This window comes from Onychomys torridus, chromosome 1 (genome assembly GCF_903995425.1).
Source record: "Onychomys torridus chromosome 1, mOncTor1.1, whole genome shotgun sequence".
Classification (NCBI taxonomy): Eukaryota; Metazoa; Chordata; class Mammalia; order Rodentia; family Cricetidae; genus Onychomys; species Onychomys torridus.
Genome location: NC_050443.1, coordinates 120,468,349 through 120,495,610, shown reverse-complemented (window position 1 = coordinate 120,495,610; position 27,262 = coordinate 120,468,349).

Genomic DNA, 27,262 nt, shown 5'->3' with positions numbered 1-27,262 from the left:
AAGACCCAGTGAGAAATGTGGAAGGCCTTAGACCCAGTGACAACCTGTGAAGTCCTTTGGTCCAAATGAATATCCATAGAAGATTTTAGAAAATCTGTCAAAGAACTTCAGAAAGTGAGATTTTGGTAAATTTTGTGGTGTCCAGGGAGACCATGGGGAATATGTTAGACTCTAGTGAGAAACATTGTAAGATTTTAATGCCCAGAGAAAACAGTGGGAAGGCCTTATACTCCAGTGTACAAGGCCCTAGGCCTCAGTGTAAAACAGGCTGAAAGTCTTATACACCAGTGAGACTCTGGGAAGAACTCAGGTCCCAGTGACAACCTCAGAACCTGAGAACTCAGTGACAACATATGGTAGGCCATAGACTCCAGTTAGAACCTGGTAAAGTTTTAAAAATGCATAAGAACTTGAGAAAGACAATACGCTCTTTGAGATCCTGAGAAAATCCTTAAGCTACAGTAAGAAACTGTCGAGAATTATAGTTCATACTCCGAACACAGGGAAGGTCTATACACCCTGTTGTCCTCAAAGAACATGTGAGAACTTGGGTAAGTTTTAAAGACCCATTCAGACCCTGGGTAATGCCTTAGGCATCAGCAGGTATCTGGGTGTCTTAGGATTTTACTGCTATGAAGAGACCATGGCCATGGCTATTTTTTATAAAAGAAAACACTTAGTTGGGCCTGGATTACAGGTTCAGAAGTTTAGTCCATTATCATCATGGCAGGAAGCAAAGCAGTGATCCAGCAGACATGGTGCTGGAGAAGGAACAGAGAGCTCTACATCTGGATAAGCAGGCCACACAAAGAGAGCAACACTAGGCACAACTTGAACTTCTGAAACCTCAAAGCCCATTCCTCAGTGACACACTCCATTCAACAAGGCCACACCTACTCTAACAATACCACACCTCCTAATAGAGCCACTCCCTATGACCCTATAGTGAATATTTTCTTTCAAACCACCACCCTGGGTAAGGGTATAAGACCCAGTCAGAACATGGAGGCAGAGCTATAGACTCCAGTTACAGCCTGGCAATGCCTTAGGCCACAGTGAGAACCTGTAGAATGTTTCAGGTCTGATGAAAAAACTTAAGAAAACTGTAGGCCACAGAAATATCAGAAAACACTGGGGATCACATTGAAAACCTGGAGAAGACCTTAGGTCTTAATGGGACTTTGTGGAAGGCCTTAGACCACAGTGAGAATCTGTGAGATACCTTTAACCCAGTCAAACCTGATGACTACTTAGGCTCCGTTGAAAATTAGGGTAAGGCCTAAGTCCTCTGTGAGATTTTGGACAGGGCCTTAGATCCTTGTGAGAACCTGGAGAAGGCCTTAAACCTGAGATAGAAACTTCTGAAAGTTTAAGCCACAATGAGAATATGGGGTGGGAGAAAGTATTTAGACTCAACGAATTCCTTTTGAAGGACTTATAACCTGTGAGAACTTGTACCTTAGAATCCAATGAAAAATGGCAAGTCTTTATGACCCAGTAAAAATATTAGGAAGGCCTTAGCCCATAGTGACAACTTGTGAGGCCTTAGGCCTTAGTGACAACATGAAGAAGGCCTTATACACCAGTGAGATTCTGGGAAGGCCTCAGGCATCTGTGACCACCTGGGAACTTAGTTCCCAGTGATAATCTGGGGGAGGCCTTATGCCCCAGTTAGGACCTGGTAAATCTTAAGACACAGTGACAATACGGGAAACATGTAAAGCCCCACTGAGTTTTGGAGAAATGCCACAAAGTCCAGTGAAAATCTGTAGAAAAATTGGGGTCTGAATGAAAATGTGGAGAAGGAATAAGGCCTTGATATACTTTAAACAAGGCTTTATATGAAAGTGAGAACTTGGAGAAGGTCTTTAGGCCCAATAAGAACCTGTAGAAAATTTTAAAGTAATAAGTTACTTATTCTAGATTCCAGTGATAAACTGTAGAATGTTTAAGGCCTCAGTGTGAACCTAGGAAAGACCTTAGGCTCCAGTGAGAAGCAGGGCAAGGTTTTAAGACCCACCGAGAATATAGGTAGGGCCTTAGACCCTACTGACAACCTGAAAAGGCCTTTGGCCCTAGTGAGAATCTGTAGGATCATATAGACACCAAAGATAATCTGACTAAGTCTTAGGCTCCAGTGACAATCCAGGAAGGTGGTAGGCCCCAGTGATAGTCTATGAAAGGCCTTAGGTCACAGTGTAATCTTTAGGAAAAAACTTAGCCCTTATTTAAGTCTTTTAGGAAGCCTTTGGATTGAAGTTAGAACATGGAAAAAAACCTTAAGTCCCAGTGATAATCTGTAGAAGGCCTTAGATCCTAGTGAGTACCTAAAGAAGTTACAAGACATCATTGAGACTTTGGAGAAGGCCTTTAGATTCCAGTGAGAATCTGGAAAAGGCCTTAATTAATACCTGTGAAAATCTGTTCAATGTTTAGGGCACATGAGAACAAGAGAAAGCCTTTAAACTCAAGGGAAACCTGATAAAGGCCATCTAGAGCCTGTGAATTGTTGGGAAGATTTTTAGGCACAAGTGAAAACTCTCAGCTATGGCAACAAAAAGAACATAGGCAAAGTTTTAATGTCCAATGAGACTTTGGGGAGGGCCTGAGATATCAGTGAGAACCAGGGGGAGTCCCTAAGCAATAGTGAGAACCTAAAGAAAATTTGGGAGCCAGTGTGAACCCAGGGAAGGTCTAAGGTTTCAACAAAATCTTGGAGAAGTCCTTTGATCACAGTGAGAAACTTCAGAAGACTTTAAACCTCACTAAGAACTTGCAGAAAGTTTTAGGCCACAATGAGAACATATGGAAGGTCTTCAGACCCAGTAAAAACTTATCGATAACCTTATAGGACTTTGCAAAATTTATAGGCCCCACTGAGTCCCTGAGTAATGCTTTAGGCTCCTGTGAGTATTTAAGATCCAGTGAGAACATGGGGAATGCCTTAGGTTCCATTGACTACCTAGGCTCCAGTGAGAACCTATGGAAGTCCAATAAGAATCTGGGAAGACCTCAGGTCAGAATGAAAATCTTGTAAGGCCTTAGGATCAGATGATAACTAGGAAAAGACCGTAAGCCCCTTTACATCCTGGGGAAGCATTAAGACCCAGTGAGAACATGGGAAAAACTTTAGGCCCCTTGGAAACACTGAAGAATGTCTTAAGCTCCAGTGAGAACCTGTAGAAGGATTTAGTCCACAGTGAGAATGTGGGGTAGGCCGTAGGACTCAATATGACTAGAGAAGTCCTTAGATCAAGAGATAAAGTAGAGCAGACCTTTAGCTCCAGAGCAAACTTGCACAAGACTTAAGCTTCAGTGGTGGGAATCTGGGGAAGGCATAAAGACCCAGTAAGAACCTGGGAAAAGTTTTAAGACCAACTGAGAAATGGGTAAGGAGACTCCATTAAAAAGCTGGGTAGGGCTTAGAACTTAATGAGAACACGAGGAAGGCCTTAAATACTAGTGGGAATATGGGAAAGTCTATGATTCCAATGACAACATGGGAAGGCTTCATACCCTAGTGATAACATGGAAAATACCTTAGGCCCCCATGAGGACCTGGGGAAATCCTTAGGCCTCATGATACTTTGGGAAGGGCCACAGGTATAATCTGGAGAAAACTTTAAACTCCAGTGAGAATCTGCAGACTGTTTTAGGCTCCAGTTAGAACCTAGGGAAGACAAATGACCTCAAGGAGACTTTGCAGAAGGCCTTAGATCCTCAGTTAGAATCTGTTGAAAGTTCTAGGCCTTAGATCACAATGTTTACCCAAGAAGTTCATAAGCCAGAATGAGAAACTCTGGAAAGTTTTAGGCTCCAGGGAGAGACTAGGGAAGGATGAAGGCCATTATGAAATTTTGGAGAAGGCCTTTGAAATCAGTGGAACCAAGAGAAGAAGACCTTAAGCTCCAGTAAGAAGATATAGAATGTTTTAGGAAACAGAGAGAACATGGGGTGGGACTTTAGACACAGTAAAAACTTGTGGGTGCCTTATAGAACCTGTGAGAACTTGGGAAAATTTTTAGGCCCAGTGAGACCCTGAATAATGCTTTAGGATCCCATGAGAACATGGCCAAGGCTTTAAGACTCAGTGAAAACATAATAAAGAGCTTAGGCCCCACTGAGATCTTAAAAAAAGCCTTAAGCTCCAGAGAAAACTGGTAGAAGATTACAGACCACAGTGAGAACCTGGGGAAGACCAAATGCCCCAATGTGAATAGAGAAGGCCTTTAGCACAGTCCATGCCTTCCAGAAAACAAGGTATGCTCCTCACAGACCTCATCTACTCTCTCTGTTCTCCCAGACCCAGCCTCAGGCTTATTCCTAGTAATGTAACAGAACACTAGCTTCAGACTCTCTTCACTTGTCCACATGTCCTGTGAATCCCACAGACTGTCCCCTCCTGCCTTCTCTCCCCTTATTTGTCTCTATGTCACAGCCTCCAACAGCAGCAGACATTCCCTGTGAACACACCTGCTGAACAGGCCAGTAAAACAGACAACACAGTGATCCCACTCTCTGAAAGCTGGAGAAGAAGCAGAAAGCAAGAAATAAAACATTCACCCAAGAAAGAAAAACCTGGTATCAGCACCTAGGCCTATAATAATCCCCAAACCAAATGTTCAGATAGAAGCATAAGAACATAATCAACAGCCGGGTCTTGAGCCCAGCTATCCTACCACTGCAAGCCCTGAATATTCCAACATAGCTGAAGCACAAGAAAAAGGCCTTAAAACCAATATATGAGGATGATAGAGGTCATTAAAGAGGAAATGAATAAATCCCTTAATGAAAGCCAGAAAAGGGCTGGAGAGATGGCTCAGTGGTTAATAGCACTGGTTGCTCTTGCAGAGGTCCTGTAATGAGATCTGGTGCCCTCTTCTGGCTTGCAGGCACACATGCAGGCAGAACACTGTATACATAATAAATAAATCTTAAAAAAAAAAAAGAAAGCCAGAAAAATACAAACAATTGAAAAAAATGAATAAATCTATTAAAGAAAGCCTGGGGGACAAATAAACAATAGAAGGAAACAAAATTGTTCAAGACCTGAAAATGGAAATAGAAGCAATAAAAAACACACAAACTGAGGGGATTCTGGAAATGTAAAATTTAGGAGTTTGGACAGGAACTACAGAGGCAAGCTTCACCAACAGAATATAATAGAAGGAAGACAGACTCTCAGGCATTGATGATATGATAGAAGAAATGGATATATCTGTCTTTGCCTTCTTCTTCCCAGCATCCTCTGTCCAAACATTCTGCCAAGATACTGGCCATTCAGCTTTTTATTAAAGCAATCAGAGTGACATATTGTCACAGTATACAAAAATATTAGTCCATAATATTTCCCCCTTTTTGTCTAAATAAAAAGGAAATGTTTTAACTGCACCACAGTAAAACTATACACACTAAGAACATTTATCAGGTATTGTCTAAATAGAAAGGAAAGGTATTAATTTTAACAAATGAAACTATATACAATAAGGACAATTACCAAGCAAGAATTAAATTTGTATTTTCCATATTTGGAGTAAACATTCTTACTTATCTCATCTTGATGAATTTAAAGTTATAGATCAAAACCATTTTTTGCTATAACTTGTATTATCATTTTATTGAGGTGTAAGGCTTTCTCCTGGTTCTCACTGTGGTCTAAATAAAACTTTTTCAGGTTCTCACTAGAGTATAAGGATTTCTTCAGGGACTCAATTGCACCTGAGGCCTTTCCAATATTCTCAATAGGTCTTAAAGCTTCTCAAGGTTCTCACTGGGGCTTACAGAAATCACCAGGTTATACACAGGCCTAAGCATGCCAAGGTTGTCATTGGACCTAAGTCTTGCCAGATTAACACTGTATCTAAGGCCTTCTACAGGTTCACACTGCAGCATAAAACCTGCTGCAGGTTCTCTGGTGTGAAAGGACTTCTGGTTCTCACTGTCATCTAATGCCTTCCCCAAATTCTCTTTTAGGTCTAAGGCCTTCCCTAGGTTCTCAGTGGTCCTAAAACCTTCTAAAGATTGCTTTGTGTCTCAAAGTGTTTCCAGGTTTTAATGGGTTTAAGACTTACCATGTTTTCACTGGGTCTTAAATCCTAGCCCAGGTTCTCAACGGAGCCTTAAGGCATTATGTAGAGTCTCACTGGGGTCTGAAATTTATATCAAGTAATCTCAAATTCCATCAGGCTTCAACAGATTTTTAATGTGACTGAAAGCTTTCCCATGTTCTCACTATGGCCTAAATCTGCAGCTTCTCACTTGGGCTTTAGGCTTTCCCCAGGGTCTCACTGCCATCTAAGGTTTTCTCCAAAATCTCACAGAAACCTTAGGCTTTCTCCAGGTTCTCACTGATACCTAAAGCCTCCTACAGGTTTTCACTGAAGCTTACCACCTTCTCCTGTTCAACATAAAATCTTTTCAAAAGATTCATTATGACCTTAGTCCTTCTCCAGATTCTCACTGGTGACTGAAACCTACTACAGGTTCTCACTGGGTCTCACAGCCTTCTCCAGTTCAACATAAAGCCTTGTCTTATTATGGATTTAGGCCTTCCCCAGGTTCTCACTGGTGACTAAAACCTTCTACAGATTCTCCTGGTGATTAACTCTTTTTCCAGGTTCTCATTTGTATTGAAGACATTCCCCAAAGTCTCATCAAGGCCTAAAGACTCCCTCAGATTCTCAGGGTGTCATTAAACCTTCTACAGGTCCACACTGGGGCCTAAGGCCTTTGAAGGCTATAGCTGGAGTCTAAAATCCTCCCAGGGTCTTAAATCTTTGCCCAGGATATCACTAGAGCTTAAGCAATTACTAAGAATAATTTGGACATACAAGTTTTCTTATGTTCACCCAGGGTCCATAACACCTTCTACAGCTTTTCATTCAGTCTGTAGACATTCCCCCATGTTCTTACTATGGTCTAAAACCTTCTACAAGTTCTCCTTGGTCTAAAGGAATTATTAAGATTGCCATAGAGATCTAAGGCCTGATCAAAAGTCTCATTGAAGCCTTAGTCCTATCTCAGGATCTCAGTGTAGCCTAAAATGTTCTACAGGTTTGTGATGGCTATTCTTGCTTGTCAACTTGACTATATCTGGAATGAACTACAATCCAGAAATGGAGACTATACTTGTGATCTGGATCTGGAAGACATAGAATTTAAAAGTCCTTCAATAGGTTTCACTGGGTCTTAAGGTCTCTCTCACATTCTCATTGTAGTATAAAACATTTTATAGTTTAACACTGAAGATTAAGGCCTTCTCAAGATTGTACCTGGGGTCTAAAACCTTCCCTAAAGTATCATTGAGGCCTTTTAACTTCCCCAATTTCTCACTGAAGCCTAAAATCTTCTACATGTACTCACTGTGACCTAAATCCTTCCCAGGTTTTAATTGGGTTCTAAGGCTTTGCTCAAGTTCTCCCTGGATCTTAAAGTCTTGCAGGGATTCTCTCCAGAACCTAAGGCATTATCCAGGGTTTCACTGGGGACTAAAAAATTATCCCTAGTTCCCACAGTTTTTTTTATAAGACCTTAAACTGGTTTCACTGTGTCACATGTTCTCAGTGTACCCTAAACGTTTCTACATGTTCTTATTTTGTCTTAAGACCTTCATATTCTCAAAAGTCTCATTGACTAAAGTTCCAGGCCTAATGCTTTCCCAAGGTTCTCACCATGGCCTAAAACCATCTACAGGTTCTCACTGGAGCATAAAGCAATCCTCAGGGGCTTATTTTGGCCTGTCTTTTTCATGATCATACTGGATCTGAAAGCTTCTCTATGTTCTTACAAGGACTTAAGGCTTTCCCCAGGTTATCTGTGGGGACTAAGGCCTTCATAGACTGCTACTGTGTTCTAAAGCCTTCCAAGATTCTTTCTGGCATCCAATGCCTTCCATAGGTTCTCACTAGGGCCTAAGACTTCCAAGGTTCTCACTGGTGTCTAAGGCCTTCCCCATGTTCTCACTATGGCATAAGGCCTTCTCCAGGTTTTCACTGTGATCTGTGTTCTTTGACAGATTTCTTGAGAACCTAGGTCATTTCCAGGTTCTATTTTTTTTTCTTTTTTTTTTTCAGAGTTGAGGACCAAACCCAGGGCCTTGCGCTTGCTAGACAAGCGCCCTACCACTGAGCCAAATCCCCAACCCCCATTTCCAGGTTCTTATAGGTACTAAAACTGTTTATAGGTTCTCACTGGGGGTTTAGGCGTGATACAGTTTCTTTCTGCAATCTAAGCACTTCCTCAAGTCTCACTGAACCCAAAGTTCTTCCCCAGATTGCTCTTGGACATGAAACTTTCTACTGGTTCTCACTGGAGCCTAAGCACTTCCCAAGTTGTCAATGGGGTCTACGGAATTCCCTATGTTCTCACTGGTTCTTAAAACCTTGTCAATGTCCTCATAGGAGCCTAAGGCATTTCCCAGGATCTCACTGTTGCTGGAACATTTTTCTCCAGACTTTCACAGGTTTCATAAGTCTTTCAAAAGTTTTTCACCAGGTTTGAGACCTTTCCCTATGTTCTCGCTGTGTCTTACAACATCCTCAAGGTTCTCTTTGCGGCTAGAGACATTCCTGTCACCCTAGGCCTTCCTCTGAAGTCTTACCGTTGTCTAAGGCCTTCTCCATGTTCTCACTGTGACCTAAAACCTTCTACAGGTCCTCACTGAAGCTTGAGGAATTCTTAAGGCTCTCAAGGGGCTAAGGTCTTTCCCATGTTCTCACTGGATATTAAAGCTTCCATTGGGAACTCACTAAGGACTAAGGATCTCCCTGGGTTATCATTGTGGACTAAGACCTTCCTAGGTTGTAACTAGGCCCTAAGACCTTTACCATGTTCACATTGTGTCTTAAAACCTTGGCCAGGTTCTCCCTGGAGCCTACAGCATTATCCAGGATCTCATTGTGGCATAATATTTTCACCAAGTTCTCATAAAATGTGTAGGGCCTTCAAAAGATTTTCACTGGGTCTGTAGACATTCATCACATTCTCATTGTGGTATCAAAACTTCTGCAGGTTCCAACAATAGCTTAAGACATTCTTCAAGATCTCAGTGCTGTCTGAGGTCTTTTTCACATTCTCACTGGGTCTTAGGGCTTTCCCAGGTTATCACTGAGGATTGAGGCCTTCATAAGTTGTCACTGCTGTCTAAGGCTTTCCCCTTGTTCTTACTGGATCTTAAAGAACTACCAACCATCTCACTGGAGCCTAAATCATTACCCAAAGTTTCACTGGGATCTCAAATTTTTGTAAGTTCTCACAGGTTCTATAAGGCCTTCAACAAGTTCCACTAGGTCGGAGGGCCTTTCCATGTTCTCATGATAGCCTAAAAGTTTGTAAAGGTCCTAACTGGAGCTTTAGGCCTCCCTCAGGTTGTAATTGGGGTATAAGGCCTTCTCCAAAGTCCCATTGAGGCCTTAGGCCTTCTCCAGGTTCTCACTGTGTCTTAAAGCCCTGCATGGAATTTCAATGGAGCCTAAGACGTTACCCAGGATTTCACTGGTTCATAAAAAATTTCCTAAGTTATCACAGGCTCTATAAGAGAACCTTATAAGGCCTTTGACAGATTTTTACTTGGTATGAGTGTCTTCTCCAAGTTCTCACTGTGGCCTAAAACCTTCTAAAGATTCTCATACAGGATTAAGGCCTTCTCCAGGTTCTTATGTGATCTATAACCTTCTTTTACAAAGCTCATCAATGCATAGGAATTCCTCAGGTTCTGCCCAGGGTAAAAACCCTTCTACAGGTTCTCACTGGAAATCAAGGCCTTCTTCAGGTTCTAACTATGATCCAAAACTTTCCCCAAAATCTCATTGAGCTCTGAGGCTTTCTTCAGGTTCTCACTGATGCCTAAAGCTTTCTCTACGTTCTCACTGGGGGCTTAAGGCTTTTCTAGATGTTCACAGAAATGTAAGGCCTTCCTCATGTTCTCATTGCCGAGATTCTCATTAGAGCCTAAGGCATTACCCTAGGTTATACTTGGGTCTAAATATGTGCCCAAGTTCTCACAGGTTCTATAAATGTTTCAAAAGGTTTCACTGAGTCTGAAAACCTCCCCCAGGTCCTCACTGGGGCCTAATCATTCTACAGGTTCTCATTGAGTCTTAAGGCCTTCTCCAGGTTATCACAGGGATCTCTTGCCTTCCCCAAAGTCTCCTTGAGGCCTTGTCACTGGATTCTAAGGCCTTCTCTAAAGTTTCATTGAAGTCTTAGGAAGTCCAGGATGCCTAAAACATTCTAGGGGTTTCACTGGATCTTAAGGCCTTCTCCAGGTTCTACCTGTGTGGCAGTTTGAATGAAATTTGCCCCCACAGCCTCATAGGAAGTGGCACTATCAGGAGGTACGGCCTTGTTTCAGTAGGTGTGGCCTTTTCTGTGGAGGTGTGTCACTGGAAGCAGGCTTTGAGGTCTCAGATGCTCAAGCCAAGTCCAGCATCCCTCCCTCTTCCTTTTGCCTTTGGATCTGGATATAGAAATGTTAGCTACTTCTCCGGCACCATGTCTGCCTGCATGCCACCATGCTTCCTGCCATGACGGCAATGGACTAAACCTCTAAACCAGCCACCATTTAAATGCTTTCCTTTATAAGAGCTGTCATGGTCATAGTATCTCTTCACAGCAATAGAAACTCCAACTAAGATACTCTGCAATCTAAAGTCACTGAGGCTTTTGTTAATCAGTGTTTTATTGCTATGAAGAGATACCATGACCATAATATCTTTTAAAAGGAAAACATTTAATTGGGGCTTACATACAATTTCAGAGGTTTAATTCATTATTCCAATGGTGGGAAGCATGGTGGCACACAGGCAGATATGGTATCAGAGAGTTCTATATCCAGATCTGCGGGAGCAGAAAAAGATACTAGGGCTGTGTTGAGCTTTTGAAACCCAAATTCCACCCTCAGGGATACACTGCCTCCAATAATGCCACACCTTCTAATTCCTCTCAAATAGTACCACTACCCTGATGACCAAGCATTCAAATGTATGAGACTATGGGGGCCATTTCTATTCAAACCACCATAAGGCTGAAGGCCTTTCCTATTTGTAACTAGGGTCTATGGTCTTCTCTATATTCTCACTGTGACTTAAAACCTTGAAAAGGTTCTCTCTGGAGCACAAGGCATTACCCAAGGTCTTACTGGGGAATAAAATTTTCACATGTTCTCTATTAGGACCTACAAAATATTTCATTGGGTTTGTATACCTTTCCCATGTCCTCACTGTGGTCTAAAATTTTCAACAAATTATCACTGACTCTTAAGGCATTCCTCAGGGTCTCAATGGTGCCTAACATCTTTCCCATATTCTCACATGGTCTTAAAGCTTTCCCAGAATGGGGGTGGATTGGAAGGAGGAAGGTGGGCAGGAGGAGGGAGGACAGGGGAATTCATGTCTGATGTGTAAAATTAAATTAAATTATAAAATAAAAAAAATGCTAGGACAAAGCTAAAGAATAAATATTGAGAATGATGTGCTGTTTCAATGGGCAAAGTCACAAAGCTGGAGATTTGAATTCCTTTCTCTGAACCTCATGAAAGTAGAAGACACCTGGCTCTCCCAAAATGCCCTCTGAACTCTACACACGCATGGTGGCACAGCATGCACAAACACTCCATGTGCATGCACATGTGCACACACACACACACACACACACACACAAACAAATAAATAAATAAATAAAAGTGCCTGGGGGTCAGAGCTAATAGCAAGCCATAGCAGAAGTCTGGCAGTGGTAGCACACGCCCTTAATTCCGATCATATGACAAGCAGATCTCTGTGTATTCAAGGACACCACCAGCATGGAGACACACGCCTTTAATCTTAATACCAAACATAGAAGAGCTGGAGGTCTGTATAGCCAGGCAAGATGATGAGGTCATGTGGTTGGGTTTACAAGCAATGAGAAGGCAGAACAGAAAGTCAATAAAAAGATACACAGGAAGTAGGTCTCTTTCTCAGGGGAAGGAGGTCAGTGACAGTGGGTGGTAAGATGGTGGTTTTAGTCTCAGCTCTTAGCTACTGCTCTGACCTCTTGGGCTTTCAACTTTGCATTTGGCTCTGTGTTTCTTATTTAATAAGACCGTTACATCTATAGAAGAGCATCCATATGGAGTTTTCTTTCACATAGAGTTAGCCACTTGGTAAAAAACTGCCCTTGACTCAACTGCTGACAGTATTCTGTCCAAATTGGACAAGCAGGAAACAAGGGGAGCTCATTGTCAAACATTGCCAAGACAAGGTAGGACAGTCTTTCAAAAGTTCTGCTTCAAGAAAAGTCTGTCGGACATTCTAGGCCTGTAGCCTGAGGAACCTTGGATGACTGACTATCCAAGAAGCCAGATGTCTCTGTTGTTTCTATATTTTGGAAGTTGTTTGCTCTGCACAGAATGTTTAGAACATGGGGAAGGCCTTCAGACTCAGGAAAAACTGACTGAAGGCTTTATAGAACTGATGATAACTTGGAAAATTTTTTAGACTCCATTGAGTCCCATGTTAACCCTTTAGGCTCCAGTGAGACTTTAAGACCCAGTGAGAACCTACAGAAAGACTCAGATACCAATAAGAATCTGGGAAGATTGTAGATCAGAGAGAAAGCATTAGAAAGCCTTAAGCCCCCCTGAGAACCTATAGAAAGCTTAGGGCTCCATTGAGAACCTAGGGCATGCCTAAGGCTTCACTGATAAATTGGAGAAGTTCTTCATCCGCAGAGTGAACCTAGAAAAGTCTTTAAGCCACAGTAAGAACCTGCCACAAGTTTTAGAACTCAGTGAGAATATAGGGAGAATGTTTTAAGCCACAGCAAAAATATTTGGAAGGCCTTTAGACCCATTAAAAAACTTTCAAAGGTTTATAGACCCTGTGAGAACTTGGGAAAATTTTTAGGATGCAGCAAGGCCCTGGTTGATGCTTTAGGATTCAGTGAGAATTTAAGACTCATGGAGAACATGGGGAAGGCATTTGACTTAGGGTTTTTACTGCTGTGAAGAGACATCATGATCATGGCACCTCTTATAAAGAAAACATTTCACTGGGGTGGCTTATTTACAATTTCAGAGGTTCAGTCCATTATCATCATGATTGGCAGCATGCAGGCAGATATAGTAGTGGCTGAGAGTCCTACATCTTGCAGGCAACAGGAAGTAAACTGACACACTGAGTGGTATCCTGAGCATAGGAAACCTCAAATTCCACCCCCACTGTGACACATGTCTTCAAAAAAGGTCATACCCACTCTAACAAAGCCAACCCTCTAATACTGCCTCTCCCTATGAGATTATGGGGTTCAATTACATTCAAACTACCACAGCCTTCCACCACAGTAACTACCTGGGAAGGTGTTAAGCAACCATGAGTATCTGTGGAAGGCCTTAGATAACAGTAAGTATTTGGGTAGTTTTTAGGTCAGATAAACGCCAGTGATGACGTGGAAAAGCCTTAGGCCTCAATGAAAACCTGGGGCACTAAAGGGCAGGTCAGAACATGGGAAGTCCTGAGATCACATTGAGACCAGGAGGAATGTCTTAAGTCCTACTGACAATCTGTAGAATATTTTAGAGCACAGAGAAAGCCAGGGGTAGGACAAAACTCCACTGTGCCTGGAGAAGACCTTAGATCCAAGCAAGAACTTGGAGAAGGTGTTTAGCCCCAGAAAAACTTGAATGTTTAAGCCCCAGTAAGAACCTTAGGCTCCAGTGAGAATGTGGGTAAAACCTGAAGACCCAGGTAGAATATGGGGGCAGGATCTTAGACCCTACTGAAAATCAGGGAAGGTTTAGATCCCAATGAGAACCTAGGAAGAGTTTAGACATAAATTAAAGTCTGGATGTCTTAGGCCCCGATGCCAACCTGGGAAGGGCTTAGGCCCATGTGATAACATGGGTAAGGTCTTGGGTCCCAATGAGAACCTGGGGAAATCCTTAGGCTTCACTGAGATTTGGGAGGGGTTAGGTCACAGTTAGAACCTGGAGAAAACCTTAAGTTCCAGTGAGAATCTGTTGAAGGTTTTAGGCTCCATTAATTATCTAAGGAAGATGAAACCCTTAAGAGACTTTGTAGGAGGCCTTGTTCTCAGTGAAAACCTGGAGAAGGCCTTGGACATGAGTGTGAATCTGCAGAAAGTTTTAGGCCACAGTGAGAACAAGGAGAAATTTTCAGCTACAGTGAAACCCTGGTGAAGGCTTTCCAGAGCCTGTGAGGACTTGGGGATTTTTGTAGGTCACAGTGACTATTTGGGTCATTTCTGAGGCTGCAGTGAAAACCTGGGCAAGGCTTTAAGAAGAAAGGATGACCTGAAAAGGCCTTAGGCCAAAGTGGGAACCTGCAGAGGCCTTAGATACCAGTAGTGAGCCAAGAAACCAGTGAGAAACTGGAAAAGGCCTCAGTCCTCTGAGAGACATTGGGGAAAGCCTTAGGTTGCAGTGAGGACCTGGAGGAGGCCTTATATCACAGTAAGATATATTACGATGTTCTCTGCTCCAGAGAGAACCAGGGAAAAATATAACCTCTTTTGGAGACTTTGGAGAAGGCCTTTGATCTCAGTGAGGACCTGGAGAAGGCCTTATACACCAGTGGGAATGTGCAGAATATTTGAGGGCCCAGTGAGAACATGGGGAATGCATTTAGAACCAGTGAAAATATATTCAAAGTTTTAAAGAACCTGTAGAAATTTGGAAAAATTTTTAGGCCCAGTGAGACTTCAGTAATGCTTAAGATCTTGGATAAGATCTTATCTTAACCTTGGATAAGACATACACCCAAAACAGAACCCTGAGAAGCTTGCAGATCCAGTGAGAATATGGAAAGACCCTAGACCATTGAGTCCCTGAAGAATACCAAAAGCTCCACTGAAACCTGGAGAAGGTTTTAGGATCTAGCCACAACTCACAGAAGGTCTAAGGCCAATGTGATATTCTGGATGACTTTGAATCCAAGTGTGAACTTAGACAAACTTTTAGGCCCACTGAGAACCAGTAGGCTATTTGAGATCCCAGGAAGAATCTGAGTTATATTTTAGTCTACAGTGAGAAACTGTGGAATGTTTTAGTTTGTAGTGTTAACCCAAGAAAGACCTAAGTGATTTTTTTAGGCTCCAGTGAGAATGGACCACAATGTAAGACTCCCTGAGAATATGGGGAAGGCTTTAGACTCCATGCACAACCTAGGAAGACCTTAGGCCTGAGTGAAGACCTATAAAAACCCTTAAACACCAGTGAGTTAACAAGTCTTTCTCTGTCCCTCCAGCTCCCAAATAATGACACAGAGACTTATTAATTATGAAAACTTGGCCAGTAGTTTAGGCTTGTTTCTAGCTAGCTTTTGAAAATTTAAACTAACCCATTTCTATTAATCTATCTGCCTCCCTAAGGCTTGTTTATCTCATCTCTGAACTGTCCATCTTGCTTTCCTGCTTCCTCTGTGTCTTCTTCACATATCTGCCCTTCTTCTTCCCAGCATCTTCTGTGCTTGGAATTCCTGCCTAGCTATTGGCTGTTTAGCTTTTTATTAAACCAATCAGAATGACACATCTTCACAGAGTGCAAAAAGATTATTCTACAACAAGTGAGAATCTGGGAAGGTCTTAGGCTCCAGGGATAAACTGTGAAATTCCTTAGACCCAGTGAAAAGCTTGGGAAAGCCTTAGGCCCCATTGAGTGTTTCAGGAAGATCTTAGGTATCAGTGAGAAACTGGAAAAGGTCTGGAGCCTCATTGATAATCTGTAGGTTTCAGGATTGAGTGTGAACCTGGGGAAGGCAGGCAGGCAGAACAGCCTAGTGACACATTGAAGGAGGATTGAGAAGGTGAGGAATGTTGGAGGGCACAGTGAGGACAGGTGTAAAATTTGTTGACCCACCTTGTTGGAGGAGGGAATGGGGGGTGGATTGGAGAAGTAAGGCTGGGGGATGGGAGGAGGAAAGAAAGGAGTATCTGTGGTTGTCCTATGAAATGAAGAAAAAAAAATTTTTTAAAAAATTTCAGACCCAGCAAAAACCTGGTGAGGGACTTTTTAACTCAGTGAGAAACTAGAAAGTAGTTTCATCCAAATGCAACCCTGCTTTTTAGGATTCAGAGAGAACCAGGGCAAGGCTTTAAAACCCAATGACAACCTGGGAAGGCCTTAGACCCCAGTGAAAATTACAACCTGTGTAATTCTGTAAGCCACAATGCTCTTGGCCAAGACCTTAGACATCAGTGAGAACCTGCAGAAATCCCTAAGCCCCAGTGGGAACCTATAGGCATTTTAGGCTCTAGTGAGAAGCCAAGGAAGCCCTGAAGCCTGAAGGAGATATTGGAGAGGCCTAAGGTCACAGTGGGAACCTGGAGGAGGTCTTAAATCCCAGTGAGAACCTGCAGAAAGGTTTAGACCACAGTTAGAACATGGAGATGGTGTTCAGTCACAGTCAAAACCTATGGAAGTCCTCAAAGAATTTTTGAGAACTCAGGACATTTTTGAAGCCCCAGTGACACCCTGGGTGATGCTTTTGGCTCCTGTGAGATCTGAAAGTATGGTAAAAATATGGGGAAGACCTAAAATACCAGTAGCTACCTGGAAAGGCCTTTCTCTCCAGTGAGAACCTTTGGAAGGTCCTAGATACCAGTAAGAATCTGGGAAGACCTCACATCACAGTGAAAACCTTGAGAGCCTTAAGACCAGCAGATAATGTGGGGAATGACTTGGGCCCTAGTGACATCCTGGGGTGAATGCACAAATCCTAATTGTTTTTATAATAAAGACCTGGAGCCAGATATCAGGGTGAAAGCTGAAAGATTAGAGAAGCAGAGCCAACTCCTCAGTCTGAAAGAGCCCCGAAAGTGCGTGAGTTGCTGTCTCCTCCTGTCACTTTCTGTTTCAACCTTCCTAGTGCTGAGATTAAAGGTGTATGATCCCAAGTGCTGGAATTAAAGGAGTGTGCCACCACTACTGGGCTCTGTTTCTCTTTTAGACTGGATTCCCTTTTAGACCAAGATTTCATGTAGCCTAGTATGGCCTTGAACTCACAGAAATCCAGATGGATCTCTGCCTCTGCCTCCTGACTGCTAGGACTAATGGTGTGCTACCACTGCCTGGTCTCTATATTTAATCTAGTGGCTTGTTCTGTCCTCTAATCTTCAGGTAAATTTTATTTGTTCAAAATATCACCACATTGGGGAAGCTATAAGGCACAGTGAGAACATGGGGGAAACCTGAGCCTCCACTGTTTCCCTGATGGATGCCTTAAGCTCCAGTGAGAACCATTAGAGGGTTTGTGCCACAGTGAGCATCTCTGCTTGGCCTAATTCTTTGATGGGTCCTTCCAAGGCCTTTAAGTCACAGAGAAAATATAAAGCCGCAGTGAGAAACGGGGAAAGGCCTTAGGCTCCAGTGAGAACTTGGGTCACATTTTAAGATGTAGAGAGAATATGGGCAAGGCCTTAGATCCCTTTGAAAACCTGGAAAGGGCTTATGACCCAATGAAAAGCTTAGGAATGCCTGAGACACCAGTGGGAATCTTGGAAGTTATTTAGCTGCAGTGAACAACCTGGGAACATCTTAGGACCAAGTGGTAACATGGGGAAAAGCCTTGAGCCCTGGAGAGAACCTTAGGCTTCACTAAGACTTTCATCGGGAGGGGTTAGGTCATGGATAGAACCTGGAGAAAACCTTAAGTCCCAGTGAGAATCTGTCAAAGATCTTCGACTCCAACAAGCACATGGGGAATATACACACATTTTAGGATGCCTTAGGTCCTAGTGAGAACCTGTGGAAGGCCTTGGGACCAAGTGAGAATCTGCAGAAAAATTTTAGACAGCAGAGAGGACAAAGAAAATTTCTTCATATACAATAAAAATCTGGCAATGACTTAATAGAACTCATGAGGACTGGGGATATTTTGAGGCCACAATGAATCTTCCTCTTCCTTCCTCTTCCTCTTCTTCTTCTTGACAGGGTTTCTCTGTGTAGTTTTGGTGCCTGTCCTGGATCTCGCTCTATAGACCAGGCTGGACTTGAACTCACAGAGATCTGCCTGGTTCTGCCTCCCCAGTGCTGGGATTAAATGTGTGCACCACCACCACCTAGGCACAAAATAATTATTTGAATTGTGTCTTAGTGCTACATGACAACCTGGGAAAGTCCTCAAGGAACCTCTGGGGAAAGCCATAAGTTTCAGTGAGATATGTAAGCAAGTCTACAGCTCCAGTGAGAACTGGTAAAGACCTAAGGTCTTTAGGAGATGTTGGAGAAGCCCTTTCTGTCAGTGAAGTCCTGGAGAAGGCCTTATGCTCTAGTGAGAACCCGCAGAAAGTTTGAGAGCACTGTGAGAACATGGGGAAGTCCTTCAGAACCAGAAAGGCCTAAGGTCTCAATGTGACATTCTGGATGGCGTTGGAAACAAGTTTGAACTTAGAAAAAATTTCAGGCCCACTGAGAACCTTAAGCTATTTGAGATCGCAGGAAGAAGCTGAAGAATGTTTTAGGCTGAACATTCTTGTTTCAGGTTCAAAGTCTATACAGAACTTGGTTGTGAGAGGACTCAGAAAACTGAGATGTCCTCTGACTGAGAATTGCTTTCTCCTTTGTTTCCTTTGGGGAGCTTTAGATAATTGGTTTTGGTTTGCAGAAACTGACTTGCTAAGGTGTAAACTGTATAACAATCAAACAACCTTTTGTGAAATAACAATCAGTTAACCAGAAACTGGCTCCCCTGCTGCAGCAAAGCCAAAATTCATCGTGGGGTGACTCTATTTCTTCCATGGACCCAGGTGAAACCAAATACCGATACTTGGTGCCTAAGTTGTGAGGCTTGGAAAATAGAGATCCAGATGCTTCAGAACTGGAGGTAAAAATGTGCTCTCAGGGTAAGAGGACTCCAGGATGTGGCAGGGTTATGGGGAATTTAAATTTCCCATCTCAGGAGCAACCAGTAGAATGGCTCCTGAGACAAGTTATAAATCAAGAAAAATGGTCCTTTATCATAGAAAAAAGGAAGTGTTTAATTAACAATAATTTCCAGGTAGAAGAAGGGGATATGTTTAATCAAGGCCTAAAAGTAAAAAGGTCCCATAAATGGAAAATAAAGGGAAGAATAAGACTTCATCAATTGTCAAGAATGGATCCAGCTGAGATTGTAGTATTTTGTACCAGAGCTGAAATTGTCCAATTGTGGGTGATTAATGATGATTGGCAAAGAGCTTGTAGCATTTTTTAGGAGAAATTAGAACAAATATCTGAAAAGTAAACAACTTCAGTTTATAAAAAGAAATGAATGGATTCTTTCCTGCATAGTAAAAAAAAAAAAGCACCTATTTCTGATGTTCTTACATTTTATACTGACACAAATAAATTAGGAATGGCTAGTTATAAATCAGGAAACAAAAGTAAAGTAATTCAAAGTCCATATGCTTCAGTTCAACAATCAGAATTATATAGCATTCTAATGGTTTTATTATACTTTAAATGAATCTCTTAATATAATTACTTATTCTCAATATAAAAGGAGTTATACTGTATATAGAAACTGCTGAACTTATTCCTAATAATTCAGAATTAACTTTGTTATTTATGTAACCACAACAAGCAATCCAAGACAGAAATTATCCACTATATTCTACTCATATTTGGTCTCATACTGGATCTCCTGGGCCATTAGCAAAAGGAAATGAAAAACCTCATTGGAAATGTGTTGGAACTTTCAGAATTTCTTAAGAACTTAAAAATTAATTATTATACTATGGAATACAAGGAATTCCTATTTATATGGGAAATGGAATTCATGTTTAAGAATAATAAAGTCTTAAGGAAAAACTTCCATTACCTGGCAACAAGCTAAAGAAATTATTTTTTTAAAAAAACTGTCCTGCTTGTTTTTTGTATAATCAAGTTCCTTTCCCTGACAAATGTTATCCTTAAGGTAATAAAAAAAACGAAATTGTAGGAATACAAAAGGATGTATTTCATTTAACAGAATTTTAAAAATTAAAATTTATTCATCATATAATTGATACATACTTTGGATCTCAAAGGTCATCTGCCTTAAGTTCTGAAAAGGCTGATTCTATAATTACACATTTATTAGAGGCAATGGCTATAATGGACATATCCATAAAAATTAAAACTGATAATGCCCAGCTTATGTTTCCAATAAAATAAAACTTTTTTTGCACATTATAACATAAAACACATTATGGGGATACCATATAATCCTACAGGACAAACAATTATTGAAAGATCTAATCACACTCTAGAAGAGATGCTTTTTAAACCGAAGGGGGATATGAGGATTCCCCAGGAATAGATCCCATAATGCTTTCCAAGCTTTAAATTTAGCATTAAGATAGGGCTGAAGGTATGCTTATGTTTCTGTAGGAGACAAAAAGTTGTGGATCCCATCAAAATTGATAAAAATCTGACACGAGCAAGAGGAGTCTCTTGGATACTTTGGCTGCTGATATTAATGACATGATTTTCAGAAAGAAAAAATGCAAAAGGCCTTTGAAGTGGACAGCTGGTCCATCCACTTGGGGACAGCTTCAGAATTCGTGTGACAAAGGGGAGATGGTTGTTCAACTTCTTGGGAAATCTTTGAATGCTACAGCCCTGTTCCTTGTTATGCTATCTGTGGAGATGATGGGGACCAATCATCCAATTAACATAGGAGTAACTTGGGGAGATTTGGATATCCCTGTAGTGGTTAATGAATCTTCTTGGGTACCTGGTCCTTATGACAACCGAAGACCTGCTAAGCCTATGGAGGAGGGTAAGGAAATCATAAATTATACTATGGAGTACAAGGAATTCCTATTTGTATGGGAAATGGAATTCAGTGTTTAAATATAACCTTTCAAGGGTGATTATCTGTACTTAACACTAACCTGGATCATCATTGTAAGTTTTATATGATTTATGCATCTGGTTTAAGAGGACAGGAGATTAATGTTACTAGTTCCATAAACCTACCTTTTTGTGAAATGTGGGTTACCAATGAGGAATCTGACTGGGTAATTAGTAACAATGTAAGAGTGAGAACCCCGAGTGCTAATTAATATCTCCTATGGAGACATCATCATTTGGAGATCTTACAGTTTCCCTCAAGGAAAATATTCTCAATCAGAATTAAGATTGCACAGATATAGTTAAGATGACATTGTAGAAATTGTTCTATTGTTAATGAACCTATCCAATGACATGAAGTTGGATGTTAGGTCCTCTCCTGCAATTTGGCGATTCAATTCAGATGAACATGTGGAAATTAGCAAGTGCCTTCCACCCTCTTAAAGCATAAGAAGGAAAATTAAACATTAAGGATGATAAGTGTACTTTGTCTTTTAGATTAAATCAAAGTAACCCCTTTATAACATGTGTACCATTGCCTTTATTGCTACTGAGGGGACCTGTACAGTGGCACCATAATTATTATAGTATCTCTTGTGAATGCTGCACTCTTCATACCGGTGTTAATTCTAGTATGTCTTTAAGTGTAACTTCTGAAAGTTTATACATTCTTAGAGCAAGGCCAGCAGTCTGGATACTGGTGAAGCTGTCAAGGCCATGGCAAGACTCACCTGTGATGATTTTAATGCAGAAGCTGCTGAAAGAGTATTAAGAAGAGCTTGCCAGATGTGGTACTACTGCTACCATGACTGGACTCACACTTCATAAAGAACCTCAAACTGCTGAGTTCTTTGGAGACTGGCATAAACACTCTACACAACTTTGAACTCAACAAAACAAAAGAGTGAGATAGTTAATGAAATAGCTGATTTGAGACAAGCTGTTATATATTGGGGAGATCAGTTAGAAATACTGAGGGAACAGATACAATTAAAATGTGATTGGAATGTTACATTTTATTGTAGTACATGTTTAAGGTTCACTAATAGCAAGTATGACTGGGAAAAGGTTAAGATGCATTTGTCACCCTAATTCTTCTCAAATGATTTATGATTTACAGCAAGAAATTAAGGAAACATTTTAAAAAATAATTACCTGATGTGACAGGAGTGAGTGTTATGGAAAGCCTTGCAGATATGTTAGCCTCATCCAACCCTATAAATCATCTGCTTCCATTAGTTACTGGATGTAGGTTCTATGATGACAATTAGGGTAGATACCAATCTGAGTGCATGGGAAGGCTAGTTCTAGAACCCTGTCTACCATTGCTATGAGTCTTAGCTGAGGACAATCTTGTGAGTTCCTCGGGTTTTCCTGTAGATTTCTCCCCATCCCCTTAATAGTATACTCTTCCCCTGATGTCACTAGGGCCTTGGTAATTTCCCAGGTTTTCAACTGGTCCTATGTCCTTCCAAGATTTTCACCCTGATCTAAGGTCTTCCCAGATTCTTACTAGTATCTGAGAGCTTCACAGGTAGTCACTGGTGTCTAAGGTCACCTCCATGTTTTCAATGGGCTTTCTGTTCTCAATGAAGCCTAAAGCATCACCCAGGGTCTCACTGAGGCTTGAGAATTTTCCCAAGTTCTCACAAATTCTTTAAGGCCTTCAGTATGTTCTGACCATGTCTTTTTTTGGGGGGGGGTTGGTTTGTTTTTTTTTTCAAGACAGGATATCATATCTCTGTAGTTTTGGTACCTGCCCTGGATCTCACTCTGTAGACTAGGATGAACTCAAACTCACAGAGATCCGCCTGGCTCTGCCTCCCAAGTGCTGTGCTGGGATCAAAGGCATGTGCCACCACTGCCTGGCCTGATGGTGTTTTAAGGGCATCACCATGTTCTCATTGTTGTCTAACCTTTCTGAAAGGTCTCACTGGGGCTTAAGACCTTCTCCAGGTTCCCACTGTGACCTCATGCCTTCTCCAGTATCTCATTAAAGCCTTGGGGCTTCCATGGCCTTTCACTGGGGCCCCAAAACTTCTATAGGTTTCCACTGGAGCTTAGAGACTTCTCCTGGTTCTCGATGCTGCCTAAAGCCTTGCCCAAAGAGCATTGTGCTTACAGAATTCCAAAGGTTGCAATTTTCACTGGGTTCCAAAGCCTTCCCAGATTGGCACTGGATCCTAAGAGCAGAGTTGTACTTGGGCCCAAAGTTTTCCCAGGTTCTCACATAGTCAAAAAGTCCCTCACCAGGCTTTTCCTGGGTCTACAAATTTATACCTGTTTTCATTGTGCCCTCCAACATTCCTCAGCTTCTCAATGGGGCTAAGGCCTCCAAAAATCTCACTGAGGCTGTTCTGCTTGCCTTCCCTTAGAATCTGAAATCTCCTGCAGATTCTCTCTGGGGCTCCAAGCTTTTCCAGTTTCTCACTGTGACCTAAAAGTCTTTTTGAAACACTCAATGGGGCCTAAGGCTTTCCCAAGTTTTTCACTGGGTCTAAGGAATTTTTATAGGTTATAAAAAGCCTATAGGCTTTCCTGGATGGTCCCTGGAGCCTAAGGCCTTACCAGATTCCCACTGGTGTCTAAGGGTTTCTGCAGGTCTCCATCAGGCCTAAAGCCTTCCCAGATTTTCCATGGGGTCTGAGGCCTTCCCCATATTCTCAAGGAGTCTTAGAATATTTCTCATTCTCACTGGAGCCTATGACATTTTCAGGTTCTCACTGGGGACTAAAACATTCCAGTTTCTCACTATAGCCTTAAACATTCTTCAGCTTCTCCCTGGGACCTCAAAAAGCCTACTGGTTCTCAATGGACCTAAAAGTTTTTCTAAGTTCAAACTTGGATCCATCTAGAATGTCACATTGAGGCCTTAGGCCTTCTGCAGTTGTGGCTGTGGCCTAAAACCTTCTCCAGATTTTTGTTTGAGCTTCTGGTATTTTTCAGGGTCCTAATGGGCCTAAGGTCTTTCCCATGTTCTCTCTGGGTCTGAAAGCTTCTCCAGGTTCTGACTTGGGTCTATGTCATATCCAAGGTTATAACTGGGACCTAGTCCACAGTACCTAAAAACTTCAAAGATCATTACTGTTGTCTATGGCATTCCTAAGTAGTCACTGGGGTCTAAGGCTTTCTATGTATTCTCACAGGGTCTAAATGCCCTGCCCAACTTCTCACTAGATCCTAAAGTACTCCTCAGGATCTCACTGAACCTAAAAGTTTTCCCAAGATCACACAGGCCTTCATTAGGATTTTTTCTGGTTCTGAAGAACTTTCCTGTGTTCTCACAGTGCTCTCAAACTTTCTGCAGGTTCTCACTAGGGCATAAGGCCTTCTCTAGGTCCTCGCCAACAGAAAGGGCTTCTCCAACATCTCCTAAAGACCTTAGGTCTTTACCAGTTCTCACTGGAGCTGTAGACTTTCTTACATATCTCACTGAAACTTATGGCTTTCCCCAGAGGTTCCTTGAGGACTGAGGCCTTTCCCAGGTTCTCACTGGCTTTTAGGCTTTCCCAGCTCATTGCTGGTGTCTAAGGCCTTCTGCAGGTTTTCACTGGGGCCTAAGAACTTTCCACTTTGTCACTGGTTCTTAAAGCCTTTCCCAGGTTCTCATGTAGCCCTAAGACACAATTCAAAGATTCATTGTGGCCTCAAAATATCCCTAGTCCTCATGAGTTCTATTAAGTCATTGCCAGATTTTTATTGTATATGAAGAAATTTTCTTTGTCCTCTCTGCTGTCTAAAATTTTTCTGCAGATTCTCACTTGGTCCCAAGGCCTTCTACAGGTTCTCACTAGGACCTAAGGCATCCTAAAATGTGTGTATATTCCCCATGTGCTTGTTGGAGTCGAAGATCTTTGACAGATTCTCACTGGGACTTAAGGTTTTCTCCAGGTTCTATCCATGACCTAACCCCTCCCGATGAAAGTCTTAGTGAAGCCTAAGGTTCTCTCCAGGGCTCAAGGCTTTTCCCCGTGTTACCACTTGGTCCTAAGATGTTCCCAGGTTGTTCACTGCAGCTAAATAACTTCCAAGATTCCCACTGGTGTCTCAGGCATTCCTAAGCTTTTCATTGGGTCATAAGCCCTTTCCAGGTTTTCAAAGAGGTTTAGGACATTACTCATATTCTCTCTACATCTTAAAATGTGACCCAAGTTCTCACTGGAGCCTAAGACCTTTCCCAGTTTCTCACTGAGGTTTTATCCTCCACAAGTTCTCTCTGTATCTAAAGGCCTTCTTTGTATTCTCACTTGGATCTAAGGCCTTGGGAGGTCCCACTGAGGCCTTAGAGCAACCAGAGATGTTCACTGGGGCCTCATAACTTCTAACAGTTTTCACTGGCGCTTAAAGCATTCACCAGGAACCCAGTGGGGCCTCAGTTTCCCCCACATTCTCACTGTACCTTGCAACTTCCCCAGGATGTCACTGGGGCCTAAGTTGTTCCCCAGGTTACCAATCAGTCCTGAGGCCTTCCAAGGTTTTACTTTGATCTGAGGTCTTCCCAGATTCCTACCAGTATCTGAGGCCTTCTAATGTTTCTTGAAGGCCTTCCCAGGTAGTCACTTCTCCATGTTCTCAGTAGACTTTCAGTTCTCACTGAATCCTAAAGAATCATCCAGGTTTCATTGGGGGCTTGAAAAATTTTCCCACATTCTCACAAATTCTTTAAGGCCTTCCATAGGTTTGACTGGGTCTTAGGACCACTTTCATGTTCTCATGTGGCTTAAACCTTTCTGCAGGGTCTCACTGGGACTTAAGACCTTCTCCAAGTTTCTACTGTGACCTAAAGTCTTCTCCAATATCCTCTTCAGGCCTCAGGGCTTCCTTAGCTTCTGACCAGAGCCTAAAATGCCTATAGGTTCCCACTGGAGCTTAGGCATTTCTGCAGGTTCTCACTGATATCTAAGGCCTTGGCCAAGAGCATTGTGGCTTACAGAATTACACAGGTTGCAATTTTCTCTGGGGTCTAAGGCCTTCCCAGGTTGTCATTGGGTCTTAAAGCCTTGCCCTGGTCCTCTGGATCCTAAAGGCAGGGTTACATTTAGGCCCAAATTTTTTCTAGGTTCTCACCAGGTTAAAAAGTCCCTCACCAAGTTTTTGCTGGGTCTGAAATTTTTTAAAAAATTTTTTTTTCTTCATTTCATAGGACAACCACAGATACTCCTTTCTTTCCTCCTCCCATCCCCCAGCCTTACTTCTCCAATCCACCCCCCATTCCCTCCTCCAACAAGGTGGGTCAACAAATTTTACACCTGTCCTCACTGTGCCCTCCAACATTCCTCACCTTCTCAATCCTCCTTCAATGTGTCACTGAGACTGTTCTGCCTGCCTGCCTTCCCCAGGTTCACACTCAATCCTGAAACCTACAGATTCTCACTGAGGCTCCAAGCTTTTCCAGTTTCTCACTGATACCTAAGATCTTCCTGAAACACTCAATGGGGCCTAAGGCTTTCCCAAGCTTTTCACTGGGTCTAAGGAATTTCACAGTTTATCCCTGGAGCCTAAGACCTTCCCAGATTCTCACTTGTTGTAGAATAATCTTTTTGTATTCTGTGAAGATGTGTCATTCTGATTGGTTTAATAAAAAGCTAAACAGCCAATAGCTAGGCAAAAATTCCAAGCACAGAAGATGCTGGGAAGTGTGCGGCAGCTACCCACCAAACCCAAAGTTCCTCAGAGTTTTCTTGAGTGTGAGCAGCAGGAAATATTAGATAGAAGGATTTAGAGTGTGGAGATAAACAGATAGAAAATAAGGGATAGCCTTGAGAGGGCCTGGAACCTGTTCCAACAGGCCCTGACTGTCTCTGCTCTAGGGTGTTTATAGAAATGCCAAGGGGTGGAGCAAAAGACCTCCCCCTTGGCACAGCCAAGTGCAGACCATCTCAGACACCTGCACTCAGGCCCATGGTCTAATCATCCTCTCTATGCAGACATGCTAGGTAAACCCACAGGTACCCCTTTCTTAATATATAAAAATAACTTGTTATTAATAGCTCACAGCACATAGCTGTTACACTTCCCAGTACGGGAGTAGAGGATGATAAAGATGGCATTTCTTTTTTGGATTGGGTCCAAGGTGACTACAGAAGTCTTAGCTGCATCAAGCTCTTTCTAAACCAACAACTCTTAATGCAATTGCAAACTTAAAGAATCCCTTATTTCTTTGCTTTACATCTAGTATCCACTTATGAGTGAGTACATACCAGACTGCACTCACAACTCCAGGGAGGCTACCTAGTAAAGAGGACCCTAAGAAAGTCACAGGGATCACCCAATGACAGAGAAATGGATGAGATCTACATGAGCAAACTGGGGGTGTGGGGGAGGTTAATGGAGGGCAAAGGTTGGGTGAAAAGAGAGCTTAGGGCAGTGGGAGGTCCCAGCTGGATCAGGAGCAGAGTGGGAGAACAGGGAGGGAGATACCATGATGAATGAAGACCCCAGGGGAACAGGAAGAAG